Raw genomic sequence first — 13,825 nt, 5'->3', positions numbered from 1 at the left:
TTCAGAAACCTACTGTGAAATTTAAACTACGTCTAATCCCAACCTTCCTACAAACAGCTACTCTCTTTCCTGGAGTCACTAGTATTTTAGCTTAAAGCTATGATCATCAGAGTTTTTTTTTTTTTAATGTCAGAAGCAATGCATAATAATGTAAATGTTGTCAGTTATCAAAGTAAAGGGGAAAAAAGTGATTCTCTTAAACTGGAAATTAAGTTAGATAAACATAATTTATATTGCAGGTTAATCACTCCCTCCCCCATCATGAAAGTTCTTACATTAAGAGTTCTTTTGAACTTCATTTGAGCAACGACACTCTCCTAGCAAAGTCACAAAGATTAAAGGGCTTTGTATCACTTGAGAAGACAGTGGAAATGTTTTTAGGCATTGTATTGAGCTGTAAAATGAAAGCTTGGAATAAATGAACATGGAAGCAAACATTAAAGCAAAACAATGTATAGGAGAGAAACCCAGGCTAGCGGAAAGAGAGTGCCTTCTTGTATCTTTGGGCATAACTTTGTATACAGAATTTATAGCAGAAAATGGATCAGCACCTTAAGGTAGGGCTTGGGATATTTTTGGGCTGAGTGTGTGTTGTCTTATTAGGTAGGATATGGAAAGAGAGAGGGTGGAACAATCCTCTTAAATCAGGAACTTCACAAACAAATGCAGATTCCCAATTTGCAGATGGCCATTTTAATTGACTTTTTACAAAACCACCTACAACCTAATGTTTCAGAGTTAAAAATAAACCATATAACTTTCAAGTGCTGTTTCTTCCACATAATTCAAATCTGATTATGTCTGAACAAATCACCAACTGGAAGTAAAGAATTTTCTATGGATCAGTTTGATTCCATTGGGAAAATACTGCCAGCAAAAATAGTTTGGCGGCCCCCATGGCAAAACTTAGAAACCTGTTTTCTTGTTTTGAATCCCTCTGGGTAAGAGCCCTTACCATGTTGCTCATAATCTTATTTAATGCCATTTTTAGCTGGTATGACCTGAAGTGGAAGAGCCAGATGGTTTTGTTGGGGTTTTTTATTTGTTTATTTGATTGATTTTGTGTTGTGTTTAGCACAGAGATTTGGTGATTTTTTAGAAAATTGTTCACTGCTTTTTGGTTAGTGAAATGCTCTATGATAGCTGACAGATGACTTGTGGAGTATAAAAGCACAGTGAAGTAACTGAGAATATCATTAAAAGTTTCATGACTGGGCGCAGTGGCTCACGCCTGCAATCTCAGTGCTTTGGGAGGTTGAGGAGGGCAGATCACTTGATGTCAGGAGTTCAAGACCAGTCTGGCCAACATGGTGAAACCCCATCTCTACTAAAAACACAAAAATTAGCCAGACGTGGTTGTGGGTACCTGTAATCCCAGCTACTCAAGAGGTTGAGGCGGGAGAATCGCTTGAACCCAGGAGGCGGAGGTTGCATTAGTCAACACTGTGCCACTCCGTTCCAGTCTGGGCGACAGAGCGAGACTGTCTCAAAAAAAAAAAAAAAAAAAAAAAATATATATATATATATATATATATATATATGTTTCGTTATGTTATTTCATTTATAGGATACGTGAAACTCAGAGGAGGAAAAGTCTTCCCAAGACTATATTGCACAAATATGTTCATGTTCAGACTAGGCTGATAACTTTTTCCCTATATGTTCTCCCTAATGGTATGTTCCTATATTTCCTGTTTTATTCTATGCATTTAACTGAATATAGGATTTTTACATTTTTAAAAAATTTGTTCTTGAAATTAAAGAAGATTGATTTGGGCAGCAAATTAGAAACTTTTTTGTTAATAGAGAAAGCATTTTTTGTTAATAGAGTGTGATGTACTTGCTCTTTCCTATAGAAAGAAGAATGATTTTCTTAATTTTAAGGACAGTTCTAAATAAAATCTACACTACTTAAAAGAGAGTTTTAACATCCCCCATTGCCTTGTAGTTTTTCTTTTCCTGAAAATAGATCCACAAATGTCATAAATTAGTCTGCAGATTTTACCTTATTATGCTTCCTCCTTCAAAAAATATGCAGGAAAGTGATTATATGTGGTGTTCAACTCGGGGCTGATGAGTTGGTTATAATTATCAAGGCAGACATAATGAGATGAAAACAACTCTTTCTCTAGGGCCTCAGAGGCTTTTTCAGTCACTATCATAACCCTGTCACGCTGGGTTAACTGTTTTCTGCCCAAGTAGATGTCAACACAATTAATTTCACAATTTCCTCAACTGATACAGTTAGGGTTCATTTGCTCATCTGGGCAAGAGGATCCACATATGTTAAGGGTAGAATTGATTTCTGGGTTTTTCCTAGACAGATGAAACAATGTGGAAAATAGACATTTATCTTTATATGTAACTAAATGGCATTTGCTCTCTTTTTCATTAGTCCTTAAACATACTTTTGTTCAAATTATTTGGCATTGCCATTTGACATTCATGGCATAATTTATTCACTCATCAAATATTTATCAAGTGCCAGCTTTATGCAGGACCTTTTGCCAGGCTCTGAGGTTACAGCAAGAGCAAAGCAGAAAAGTCCTGCCCGTGTGAAGTTTTCAGTTCATTTGGGCAGTAATTGCACCAACATACCTAATTAACAGAAAAATGTAAAACCCCACTAGATAATTTGCATGCTACTGGTACTTGTTCTTTACTCCTGGTATAATAGATGCTTGCCGTTGGAGAGTGTTCAATAGAACGTCCTGTCCCTTAGTGACGAAAACATTCTAAACTCACATTTCTAAGACAGTAGGCACTAGCCACATTTAGCTATTGAGAACTTTAAATGTGGTTAATGTGAGTAAGGACTTGAATTTATAATTTTCTTTAATTTCAACTAATTTAAACTGCCACAAGTGGCGAGAGGGATTACCATATTGGACAATGCTGGTCTACAATTTATCATCTTATTCCTAACATATATTTTACACCTGAAAACGGCACTTGGACAGCATAAAAACAGGACGAAGTATATACAAGTTTAATTTAGCATTTACTCTGTGAGCTTCAAGGAGAGCTTTCAAACAGCAAGAGGATCCATGAGAAGGTAACTGTGTTTTTGGATATTTGCTGAGAAATGTGAAATAATGTACTTGATTTTAGTGTGTTCATAGATTACAAATTAATCTTTAATTTATGTCTGGAATACTGTATCTGGTTGGGATATTTTAAAGTCCAATTTCTTATTCGTTATTGTTACCCTATGAATCACTGAGATAACATATTTGCTTAGTTGATTAATATAATTTGTTGTTATAAATCTTCTGCTTTGCTTATGCTAGTGCTTAGTGAAAATTGCAAACACATTTTCCCCAGAGTTGTATTCAATATCATTCCACTGCAACCAATTTCTGATTCTCATTTCCTAGGGTATATCTATTGCTTAATAATGGGAAAAGAGAGAGGAAAGGAACTGGGGATGGTGAAGGATGGCAGGAAGAAGAGGAAGGGGAAAGGAAGTAAAGGGAGGTAGAAGAAAAGGGAAGAAGATGGGGTATTATTGGATAGAAACAACACAGAGAAGGTAGCTTTTCTTGCCAGGAAATGTGGGAAGGTTTTGGCCATGAATACTGCTGTGATCATTAAAGTTGCTGTCATATTTCTTTTCTCTAGCATTTAAATCTCCGGATTCCTTTCCCCTACAGTTTTGTAGTACTGAGAATAATAGAGTGTTTTTAGACCCTACATTCCTCAGCTGCTTCTTGTTTGTTTCTCATCTACTTCTCGCCAAAGAAGGAAAAATGAGCCAAACAATTTTCTGCTCCTTCCTCTTTCCAGTTGGTATCCAGGACCTTTTAGCTCACTGCCTCATATGAAACCCACTGCTGGCTATCTGCAAGACAGAACAATGACGTGTGTGTGTCACCTCTCCACTCAGGGTTCATGCCTTCATATTGTCTCATCATCTGCATTTTTTTTATTGATGAGGGCAGAGCAAAGAAAAAATATTTCTCTATCAATTTCTGCTGAAGATGGAGTGTTTTGGGTCATGGTTAGGTCCAGTAAGCTTTGGGGGTTTTGGGGTTGGAGAGTAGATGTTGTTGAGACTATTTTAGACAACTTGCTCAAGTCCATTGAAAAAGAAACTACTTCTTAGTGAATGCATTTAAACTCACAAAAATCCATCTATTCTTTCAATTGATATAAATGTTATGTAGATGATGCACTGATTTTTCGAGATTCTGATGATACGGAGAAAAAAAGAGAGAAAAAGACAAGGAAACTTCAATAAATGGAACTTATATTTTGTCAGGCAGTGGAGCACGGAAGGAGACAGAAAATAAATACATAAACTAGGGACAAAAGAAAGTTTCATAGAGATAAAGACTAAAAATAAATACAGAGTAGTATGGTAGTAAGTGGTCATGAGGAGGGCTTCCTTAAAGAGAATGGTCATGAAAGTTCTCTTAAAAACAGGAACATTTGAACTTACTGTGGGTAATGGAAGAAGCCTGCCATGGGAATAGCTTTCCAAGGAACATCAAGAATAAGAATTATAAGATGGATATGATTCTGACACTTTAGAATCTCAGTTAGAATAACACAAAAGTAACCAGTTGACCAGCTGGCTGAACTGACAAGAAGAGGAAGAATGGTGTGAGAGAAGATTATAGAAACTGAGCCATCACTAGATCCTCAAGCACCTGGAATGTCATTTGTTCTTGTTAGGGGCTAGTAATCAATTAATAGGACACCAGGTTTCCTAAATTCCATTAGATATGGTGAGGTTTCATTGGTGAAACTCAAGCCAGAGGTGTTTCCTTGAATTGTTTAATGTCATCTATTTGGGAGGAAATCCGTGTTGGCTTTCAGATATCACAGACCATTTCTGGGAGTTAAAAATAGTGTCCAGGTTAAGAGAGACAGGATGTTTAAAAGTATTATTGGCTGGGCGCAATGGCTCACACCTGTAATCCCAGCATTTTGGAAGGCCGAGGTGGGTGCATCATTTGAGCTCAGGAGTTTGAGACCAGCCTGGGCAACACAGTGAAACCCCACCTCTACAAAAAATAAAATTAGCTGGGTGTAGTGGCATGCACCTGTGGGCTCAGCTACTCAGAAGGCAGGGGTGGCAGGATCGCCTGAACCCAAGAGTTCTAGGCTGCAGTGAGTTGTGATCGTGCCACTGCATTTCAGCCTGGCTAACAGAGTCAGACCTTGTCTCAAAAATAAAATAAAATAAGAGTAGTCGCTAAGATCATAGAATCAGTTTGAGGAATAGCAATAAAGTTGAACTTTCTCATCAGTGATGATGTTGAGGAGACAGGAAGTGCCTGAATCTCGAAGCCATGCTGAGAACAGAGCTCTTGCTGGTAAGACATAGAAGGAATGATTACAATAGAGAGTGAAAATGAAAAATAGAAGTGCTTGATTTTTCATTAAGCGCCTCATTTAATTGATCTGGAGTTTCAGGTAGCATATGTCTGCGTTTTGGAGTTTATTTTAGCGATAAGGTACAAATTTCCCCATTTTATAAACAGCTGTTTGCTGTAGTAGGGCACACGTATCTGGGACCCCTGATTGGAGTGAAATAAAACAATAGTAGCCTTGTTTCTGATTTTCTTAAAATAACTAAATTTAAAAAGATGAAAAGAGGTAGGTGAGAGTAAAAGAAAAAAATAAAAATTTGAAACTTAACAGTAAGATCTTTCAATCTTGTTTACTACTAAAATAATGTCTGGCACATAGGAGATGATCAGAAATATCTATCAAGAAGGAGAGAAGGTGTAGGTAGGAAATGAGTCTGTTCTCTGCAATGAAAACTGCAGCACGTAAAATAGCATAAGCCTTCACTTTTAGACTTGAAACTCGAATTGAATAGTTAATTAGTAAATTACCATTTCATTGATGAAATGGGGCAGTGGGGTATTTTTTTTCAATCTCTTCCTTTGTATTATAAATTTATACGGAAGATTGATGTGGGTTTGGATCATCATCATGAGGCTTTATTTTAAGTAGCTTAATCATTGTTAATCTTTTGGGGTAACTTTCTTGTGATCTAAGTGTCTAGTAGATCTCCTTGTCTACAAATAATTTCTTATGTTGGATTAGGGTTTCTATAAGACTTCTCATTTAAAAATTCCCTACTATTTTCTCTGTCTGAGAAACAGTATGTTTCTGATACCTGGAGCATCAGGAGGGCATCAAGATAGAAATGAGACACATCAATGTGTTCCTTCAAACTGTCATTGGTGAGCATGTGCAGTGACCCAGGTCTTTTGGCAGATGCCAGGGATATAAGCAAACCTAGGATCAGGCATCTTGTGGTTTGCAGACTAGTAGGAAGGAAAAATGCAAAACTATTAAGTGTTATAAGGCAGTAAAGGCACCATGAATGAAGTCTGCCAACACTGCAAACAGAGATGGAATGATTGATTCTACTTGGACAGATTAAGAAAGATTTCACACAGCCAAACTTTGTAAGATGTTGTGGAAACAAACAGGAAGATGATACTCTAGACAAAGCGCTATGGTTTGATCAAAGACTTGGAGGTATGAGGCAAGATGTGTTTCTTGAACTGCAATTAATGACAAGGTCATCCCTTGTCAGTGCAATGAAAGATGAAACCTAAGATGCTGTCCAGGCCAGATCATGCATATGCTCCTAAAACATACTGAGCATTTCCCACTTTCCCCATGACTGCAGGCCATGGGGAGTCATTAAAGGGCTTTAAGCAGAAGAATGTACGATTCTATGTTAATTTTTATTTTTAAGGACCATTTTGATAAACTAGAGCATGAAAAGAGGAGTAGTCATTTTAAAATTCTTTTTTATATTTATTTATCACTGAATATTAAGAACCTAGTATGAATCAGCCTTTGTCTACATGCATGGTACAGGGATATGAACAAAGAATAAACATTCAATGTTGAGCACACTATGACCTTCAGACATATCAGATGAAATATCACATTATCCAAAAAGGGCCAATGAATAACTGTTCATCCCAAAGTTCTCTGTTTAAATATAGTCTCAGGTCCCCAGTGAGAAGTGTTCCCCTGGAGTCACTGCTGCTGAGCATAATTAGGCTGCTGCAAACTTGAGGAGTATGTGTTACACAAGTCCTTATTTTCATTGGGTAGAGTAGATAGCACATGGTGGTCAGTTTCAACATCAAATCCAGCATAACTCTGTAATGGGAACTCAATTTTGAACTGCATGTATATATATATTTAGTACATCCACAGTCTTGTACTGTAATTACATCTGATCATGTAGTAGGTAAATTGATTGGCTGTTTTCTTCCCTCGCTGTTTCTTGTAGATTATAGGCACTGGAGAGTCCTCATCATCTCCTGAAGTGGTTCTTTCCTGGGAATGCACATCAGGATCACAAAAGGAGCTTTTAAAAAATATGCATATTTGGGTGTCGCCCAGAAGAGTCTGGTTCCCAGGTTAGGGATAGAGCCCAGGGAAATTCGTAGCATTAAAAGCTTCCTCGGGGGGCTTCTCATGCATTTACCCTCTTGGAAAACCACTAATTCTAATCAGATATCTCTTACAACACAACCAAGACATAGCTTGTTAGAGCCCGGACTAAAACTCTAGTTCCCTGAGGCCCAACCCAGAGCAATTTCTGTTATATTATCTCTACCTGTGTTCATCCAGGCTGCCCTGGACCTTGAGCCAAGACATCTGTGTTTGCACTCCTTTAATCTGGATGGTGATGGCAGGAGGAAAACTGCAATCTAAGTGCACTTGTCAGCTCCAGCTGCTGTAACAAAAGCTCATAGACTGGGTGGTTCAAACAACAGACACTTACTTCACACAGTTCTGGAGCCTGAAAGTCTGAGATCAGGGTGCCAGCATGGTCAGGTTTTTGATGCCCTTGATTCTGAAATGGCAAGGAAGTTGGGGGAGAAGGAGACATGCGGAGGGAGGGGAAGGGCAGAGAGGGAAAGGAGGGGTGGGAAGAAACAACAACTCTTTCTGGTCCCTTCTTACAAAGGCACTAATCTCATCATCAGGACTCCACTATCATGACCTCATCTAAACCTGATCACCTCAGAAAACCTCACCTCCAAATGCCATCACATTGGAGGGCTAGGGCTTCAACATATGAATTTGGGGGAAGCACCAGCATTTAGTCCATAATGCTAAGAGGGTAGTTCCCAACCCGACTACACATTAGAGCCATTTGGGAACTTTTAATAAAATACTGATGTTCTGGGCCTAGCCCACGAGATTTGCATTTAATGCTTGCCAGGCCTAACTCTTCATCCTGTCAGTGATGTAATTTTACTTAAACCCTAAATTTTTTCATCTTCAAAATGGGAATGATGTTACAAACTATGCTGCAGATTACATGAGATTATAGATATCAAAAAAGTTGCTCATCTCTAAAGTATTGTAAAAATATCATTTTCACCTTAATTAACCCACTTTCTTTCTTTGATGAGCAGCTTCAGGTGAAATCAGTATTTCAAGATTTTTGTATCAGAGCTTTAAATATCAGGTTTTCTGGTAGCCTTGAATTGGAACTGCTGCTCTCCTGAATATATCAGGAAGGCAATTCAGCAAGAGGGCATAGCTTAAAGGTCACAAATTTAAATATCTACAGGGCCCAGGCAGGTCATATAAATGAGGAAAGAGAGGGCTGGTTATAGAAAAATCATTCACTGCTTCATTCAGCGCTCTGAGTAACTTCTAATTGCAATACAGTAGAGAGAAATCTCTCTCTCTCACTATTAGAAAGTAATAGTGCCAACGTGGTGACAAATGGCAGCCGGCATTTGCCTCTCAAGACTGAGAAAACAGAGGCTGAATGCCCCACTGAAAGAGGCAGCTGTTTATACTCATCCCAGCCCTGCTTGATCATTGAGTTTTGTTCTCCCAGAGAATCCAAAATCCAGGCTTTTATGTAAAAGCTCCTGATACTTAAGTGTTAGTAGCTAATATAAAAAACAAAAGCAAAACAGTGAGCATTTCACAGGCTAACATTGACTGGCATAAATAACACATATGTGGATTTTGAATGCTTCCTGTGTGCCCCATTTGGCCTTCACACTGTCAGTCAATGACCATTACTTTGGGCCTTATACTCTACCTCGCCCATCAACTAAGCCATTGTTTTTCACATACATTGTTTATCCACAAACAAAATGCATTGCTGTGCTGGCACCCAGTTGGCGATTTCTGGCATGGATCGTTATTTCCTTTTACTGAATTGTCTTGCATTTGTTTCTAGGGATGATAGTCATTCATGCTATCAATATTTACTGAGCAGATACTGTGCTAGATAAGAATGCAAATTCAATAAGACAGAGTCCCTGCCCTGTGTTGCTTCCAGTCTAGTCTAGGCGATATGCCCAGTGTAATGATGAGGACTCAAAGAATATCATGGAATACAGAATGGAGATAGCTAACACGCCTGCCCCTACATAGCCCATTGCTTTTGGTTATTTTTATTAATAACAGAAAATGTACTCCCTTTTCTTTTACCCAGTTTTTTTCCTTCTTGTTTTAGAGCACTTGGCCAACAAATTGAGCCTGGTGTGTGAAGACCATATCCTAGCGTGTGAAGCCACATCCTTTGGCTCTTTTGATGCTTAGGAAATATTTGATGCCCAGAAGGTCATGGTATAAAACTAAAAGTCATATCACCCAATGTCGTGCCAATACTTAATATTGTCAATATTTTACTTAAAATGCATAATATGGAAAAGCTACTGTCAGCCAGGAACAAAGCCCCTGGGTGTGTTTGGTTCAACAAGAGGCCCTAGCTTTCATATTTCTTATTCTGGTTTTTGGTGCTCAGAGATGCCAAGTGGCTCATCTTGGGGACTGTCTCTTGTAGCAGGCATCTCTCCAGGGGAGTGTCTCCTGAACTTTGAGATGGTTATCTGTTAATTGAAGGAAAGACAAGTTGTGAAAGTAGGCCATGCACATCACTGATAAACACGAAAATTTCGTTGGCAAGAGCCCTCCTTTCCTTGCCAAAGTGACCTTGGTTGGCGCAAAGATGACAGAGTGCTTCCCTGCCAGGGTCTGACAGCCTTGCTATCACAGCACGTTTGACAAATCGTTCACATTAAATCGGGGGGCACTTTCGGCAGTGCCGACGTCCCCTCTCCATCACTCCTGATTACCACACAGACGTCAACCATGGCACCAAGCACATTTGTCACAGGGAGTAAAAAGCAGTTGTTAGTAAGAGCGCTACCTGTCATACTAATGGACCAGAGCTTGTTGCTTTGTGTCTCACAGGAGCTTACAGATTTGCAAAAAACAAAACATAATTTTTTTGGAGGGTTGTCCAGTGTTTCTTCAAAATGCTTTTGTGCTTTGATAGAGAGAGGTACTGAAAGCTTGTCAGATGGGACACCCAAATGCCTCTTCTTGGAAGGGGAAACAGATTCTAATTTTTTAAGTGACTGCTGTCATTTCTTTGTGGCCAAACAAGGCAGTAACAAGTTTGTCAGTTGAGGAAATCCATGCCCTATACGTTTTAATTAAATAAGTTAAAAAAATTAATGGAGTGATTGTTTGCTATTCATGAGTAAGCATGCTATCCTCATCTTGAAATCTTATAAAGTCATTTGAAGTAGGTAGAGAATAGTTTTTTTTTCTTGCGATCATCACTTCCTTTAGCATGTAGGTGCCTCATGTGTGATTCATACACTTTGTTTCATAGTCTGGCCATAAGAACCTTCAAAGTGGGCCAGTCACACACTACCATTCCTGTTTTATAGACAACAAAACTGAGGATGAGAAAGGTTGTTGCCCAGGATTACAAAGGTAGAGTCGCATTTCTTGCCTATGCCTGTTGACTCAAGTGCACATATCAATTATACTTGGATATCCAATCAAAAGTATACAACTTGTTTAAATGTGGCCTGTGTGGGCCACGCATGGCTGCATCATAACTCTGTTTCCAAGCCATTCTTCTCTTCTCCTTAAGTTCCTTTACCAGTCAGTATGAATTTGATTTCTGCCTTTTTTCTTTGCCCAATGATGAAAAACAAACAAACAAACAAACAAAAAAACTTTACCTAGGAGATTTTAGAAATTAGAGAAAGCAAAAAAGAGTGCTGGGTTGGGAACTTCCAACTGACTGCCCTTTATAAGGTCAAGTCAAGACTCTAAATCGTGGTTTGAGGGAGTGAACTTCTGGTAGGGCACACGAAGGAGACTGTTGCATTAGAATTTGAGGATCCTTGCTATACTTTATTCTATCTTTTGTAGGCCCATGAAAAGTCCCTTTGGCTCTTTGATGAGACAGGAAAAAAACAAACTGTTTTTCCTAGTCTCACACGCTCAACACGGAATACTTAACTTCTGGTCACCAAAATGTGTGGAGATTTCTCCCCACCAGCAACCAATCAATTCTCCAGCAGACCCCAGCTGGGAGTTCTATAACTCAATTCTGACACTACCTACGTGGAGATAGTGTTATATCCCACAGGTTAAGGGCGCAGTCCCACAAGACTGTCCCCACTTCAGATGCCAATCACAGGCCCCAGATTGTGACATACACTTTTGGTCGGCTTTAAATCAGGATTTCTACAAGCCCCTCTCTTAAATCAATTAATTTGCTAGGGTGACTCACAGACCTCATGGAAACACTTTAATTACATTTACCCATTTATTGTAAAGGGTATTACAAAGGATACAGACAAACAGCCAGGCAGAAGAGAAGCATAGGGCAACGTATAGGAAGAAAGGGGTGTGGAGCTTTCATGCCTTCCCCAGAAGCACCAGCCTCCAGGAACCCCCATGTGTACATCTATCTAGAAACTCCTTGAACCTAGTTCTTCTGAGTTTTGTTGGAGGCTTCATTATGTAGGCATAATTGATTACGTCATTGGCCATTGTTGACTGACTCAACCTTTAGCCCTTCTCCTCTCTCCAGGGGTTGGGGGTGAGGCTGAACAGTCCCCAACCTGAAATAATCTAGGGGCCCCCAGACCCTGTTCATCTCGTTAGCATAAAAAAGACCCTCATCACTCCAGAGATTCTAAGGGTTTTAGGAGCTGTGTGCCGAGAACCAAGGACAGAAAGCAAATATATATTACTTCTTATATCATATCACAGGCTTCTTTTGAATTCACTCTTCCAAGTACTATAATAAGCTAGAGTGATAAGCTTGAGATGGGCTAGGTTGAATAAAAAACTTGTTAAATGTTTGATTCCTTTCTTGTTTTATTCCAGAAGTCTTAGATAAATGTTTCTGGAGGATCAGGCTGGTTCATTTCCACGGGATATTTTAGTTACCATCAATTTTCTTTTCAGGGGAAAATATATGATCTGTGATTGGCTCTTCATTACATTCTTCTCAGATTCATAAGCCAGGAAGCTTCAATGTATTAAGCCCTCTGATTCAAAAGGAGACAGTCCCTTATAAGTGCATTCATTCATCAAATTTTATTACACACTTTCTCTGTGTCCAGCACTAGACTAAGCCCTGGGAAAACCAAAGGAAATCTGTATCTCCTGCTGGTTTAATGTAGATTATCTTACAGGCAGAAATGGTCATCTACTTTGGGCATGCCCACTATAGCTGAAAGCCTTCCCAAAATATTCACCTTCATAATAACCTTCTGACTATTCCCCGGGGGTTCACTTATTGGATTCTACTTTTTCCCATTCTTATTCTCAATAAACTACCACTTATAGTGTACTTTTTTCTTTTCAGATCAGACTAACATTTGACATTATCAATATCTCTACTTTTTTCTTTGATACCAGGTTTCCTTTCATGCTGCAATATATAAAACAGGCCAAAGAGGAGCAACCATAGGTGAAACAGAGGTGCGAGGTGCCCAGCACCCATGGGCTCTGGCCCCCTGGGTACCTCCCTAGAATATACAGTCCTGCTAGAAGGTGGGGAAACCCTTGGTCTAGGTTGCATCCAGGAGGTGCCACAAAAGAAGGTTGCATCCCTCCCTGGACCCCCATCGTCTCTGCTTAGACATACCTACTTGAGCAAAGTAGGGTTGAGATGTTCATGCCAGGAGGAAGGGAGAGTTTTTCAAGAAAGTTCAGATTGGGAGGTAGTTAGAGGATATTTAACAGGAAGATTAAATGATGGCTTAGTCTTTTTTGGTTGCTATAACACAATGCCATAAACTAAGTAGTTTATAAACAACAGTTGTTTGTTTTTCACATTTCTAGAGACTGGAAAGTCCAAAATCAGGTCGGATTTGGTGTCTGGTAAGGGTCTGCTTTCTGGTTCATAGATGGCGCCTCCTTGTTGTGTCTTACCTGGTGAAAGGGGCAAAGCAGTTCTCTGGGGCCTCTTTCATAAGGGCACTCATTCCATTCATGAGGGTGTCTCCTTCATGACCTAATCCCACCTCCCAGAACCATCATATTCGGGACTAGGTTTTTTTTTGTTTTGTTTTGTTTTGTTTTTGTTTTTGTTTTTTTTTGTTTTTTGTTTTTTTGGTTTTTTTTTTGAGACGGATTCTGGCTCTGTCACCCAGGCTGGAGTGCAGTGGCGCGATCTCGGCTCACTGCAAGCTCCGCCTCCCGGGTTTACGCCATTCTCCTGCCTCAGCCTCCCGAGTAGCTGGGACTACAGGCGCCCGCCACCTCGCCCGGCTAGTTTTTTGTATTTTTTAGTAGAGACGGGGTTTCACCGTGTTAGCCAGGATGGTCTCGATCTCCTGACCTCGTGATCCGCCCGTCTCGGCCTCCCAAAGTGCTGGGATTACAGGCTTGAGCCACCGCGCCCGGCCGGGACTAGGTTTTAACGTATGAATTTTGAAGGGACACATTCAGACCATAGCAAATGATAAATTATATTTTATATCATGTTCCAAATACTCTGAAGCAATTTCATACATATTTGCCTCCATCGATCCATATTTCCACC

The 13,825-nt window shown here is 39.5% G+C and overlaps 1 protein-coding gene across 17 annotated transcripts in view; it reads left to right on the top strand.

The window, feature by feature from the left end:
- The window catches only part of LOC105480824 (teneurin transmembrane protein 2), a 3,943,693-nt gene that overhangs the window by 3,277,903 nt on the left and 651,965 nt on the right, over positions 1-13,825 (top strand). Inside the window, exon 1 of one of the 17 annotated variants that reach the window (XM_011740007.3) lies at positions 1,532-3,055. The exons of the other annotated variants lie outside the window; for them this stretch is intronic. The gene's annotated coding sequence lies outside the window, so the exon portion shown is untranslated. Of the gene's footprint in view, positions 1-1,531; positions 3,056-13,825 lie in introns of those variants that run through there. 17 annotated transcript variants of the gene reach the window in all.

Source organism: Macaca nemestrina, chromosome 6, assembly GCF_043159975.1.
Source record: "Macaca nemestrina isolate mMacNem1 chromosome 6, mMacNem.hap1, whole genome shotgun sequence".
Classification (NCBI taxonomy): domain Eukaryota; kingdom Metazoa; phylum Chordata; class Mammalia; order Primates; family Cercopithecidae; genus Macaca; species Macaca nemestrina.
This window is presented reverse-complemented; position numbering and strand designations above follow the sequence as displayed.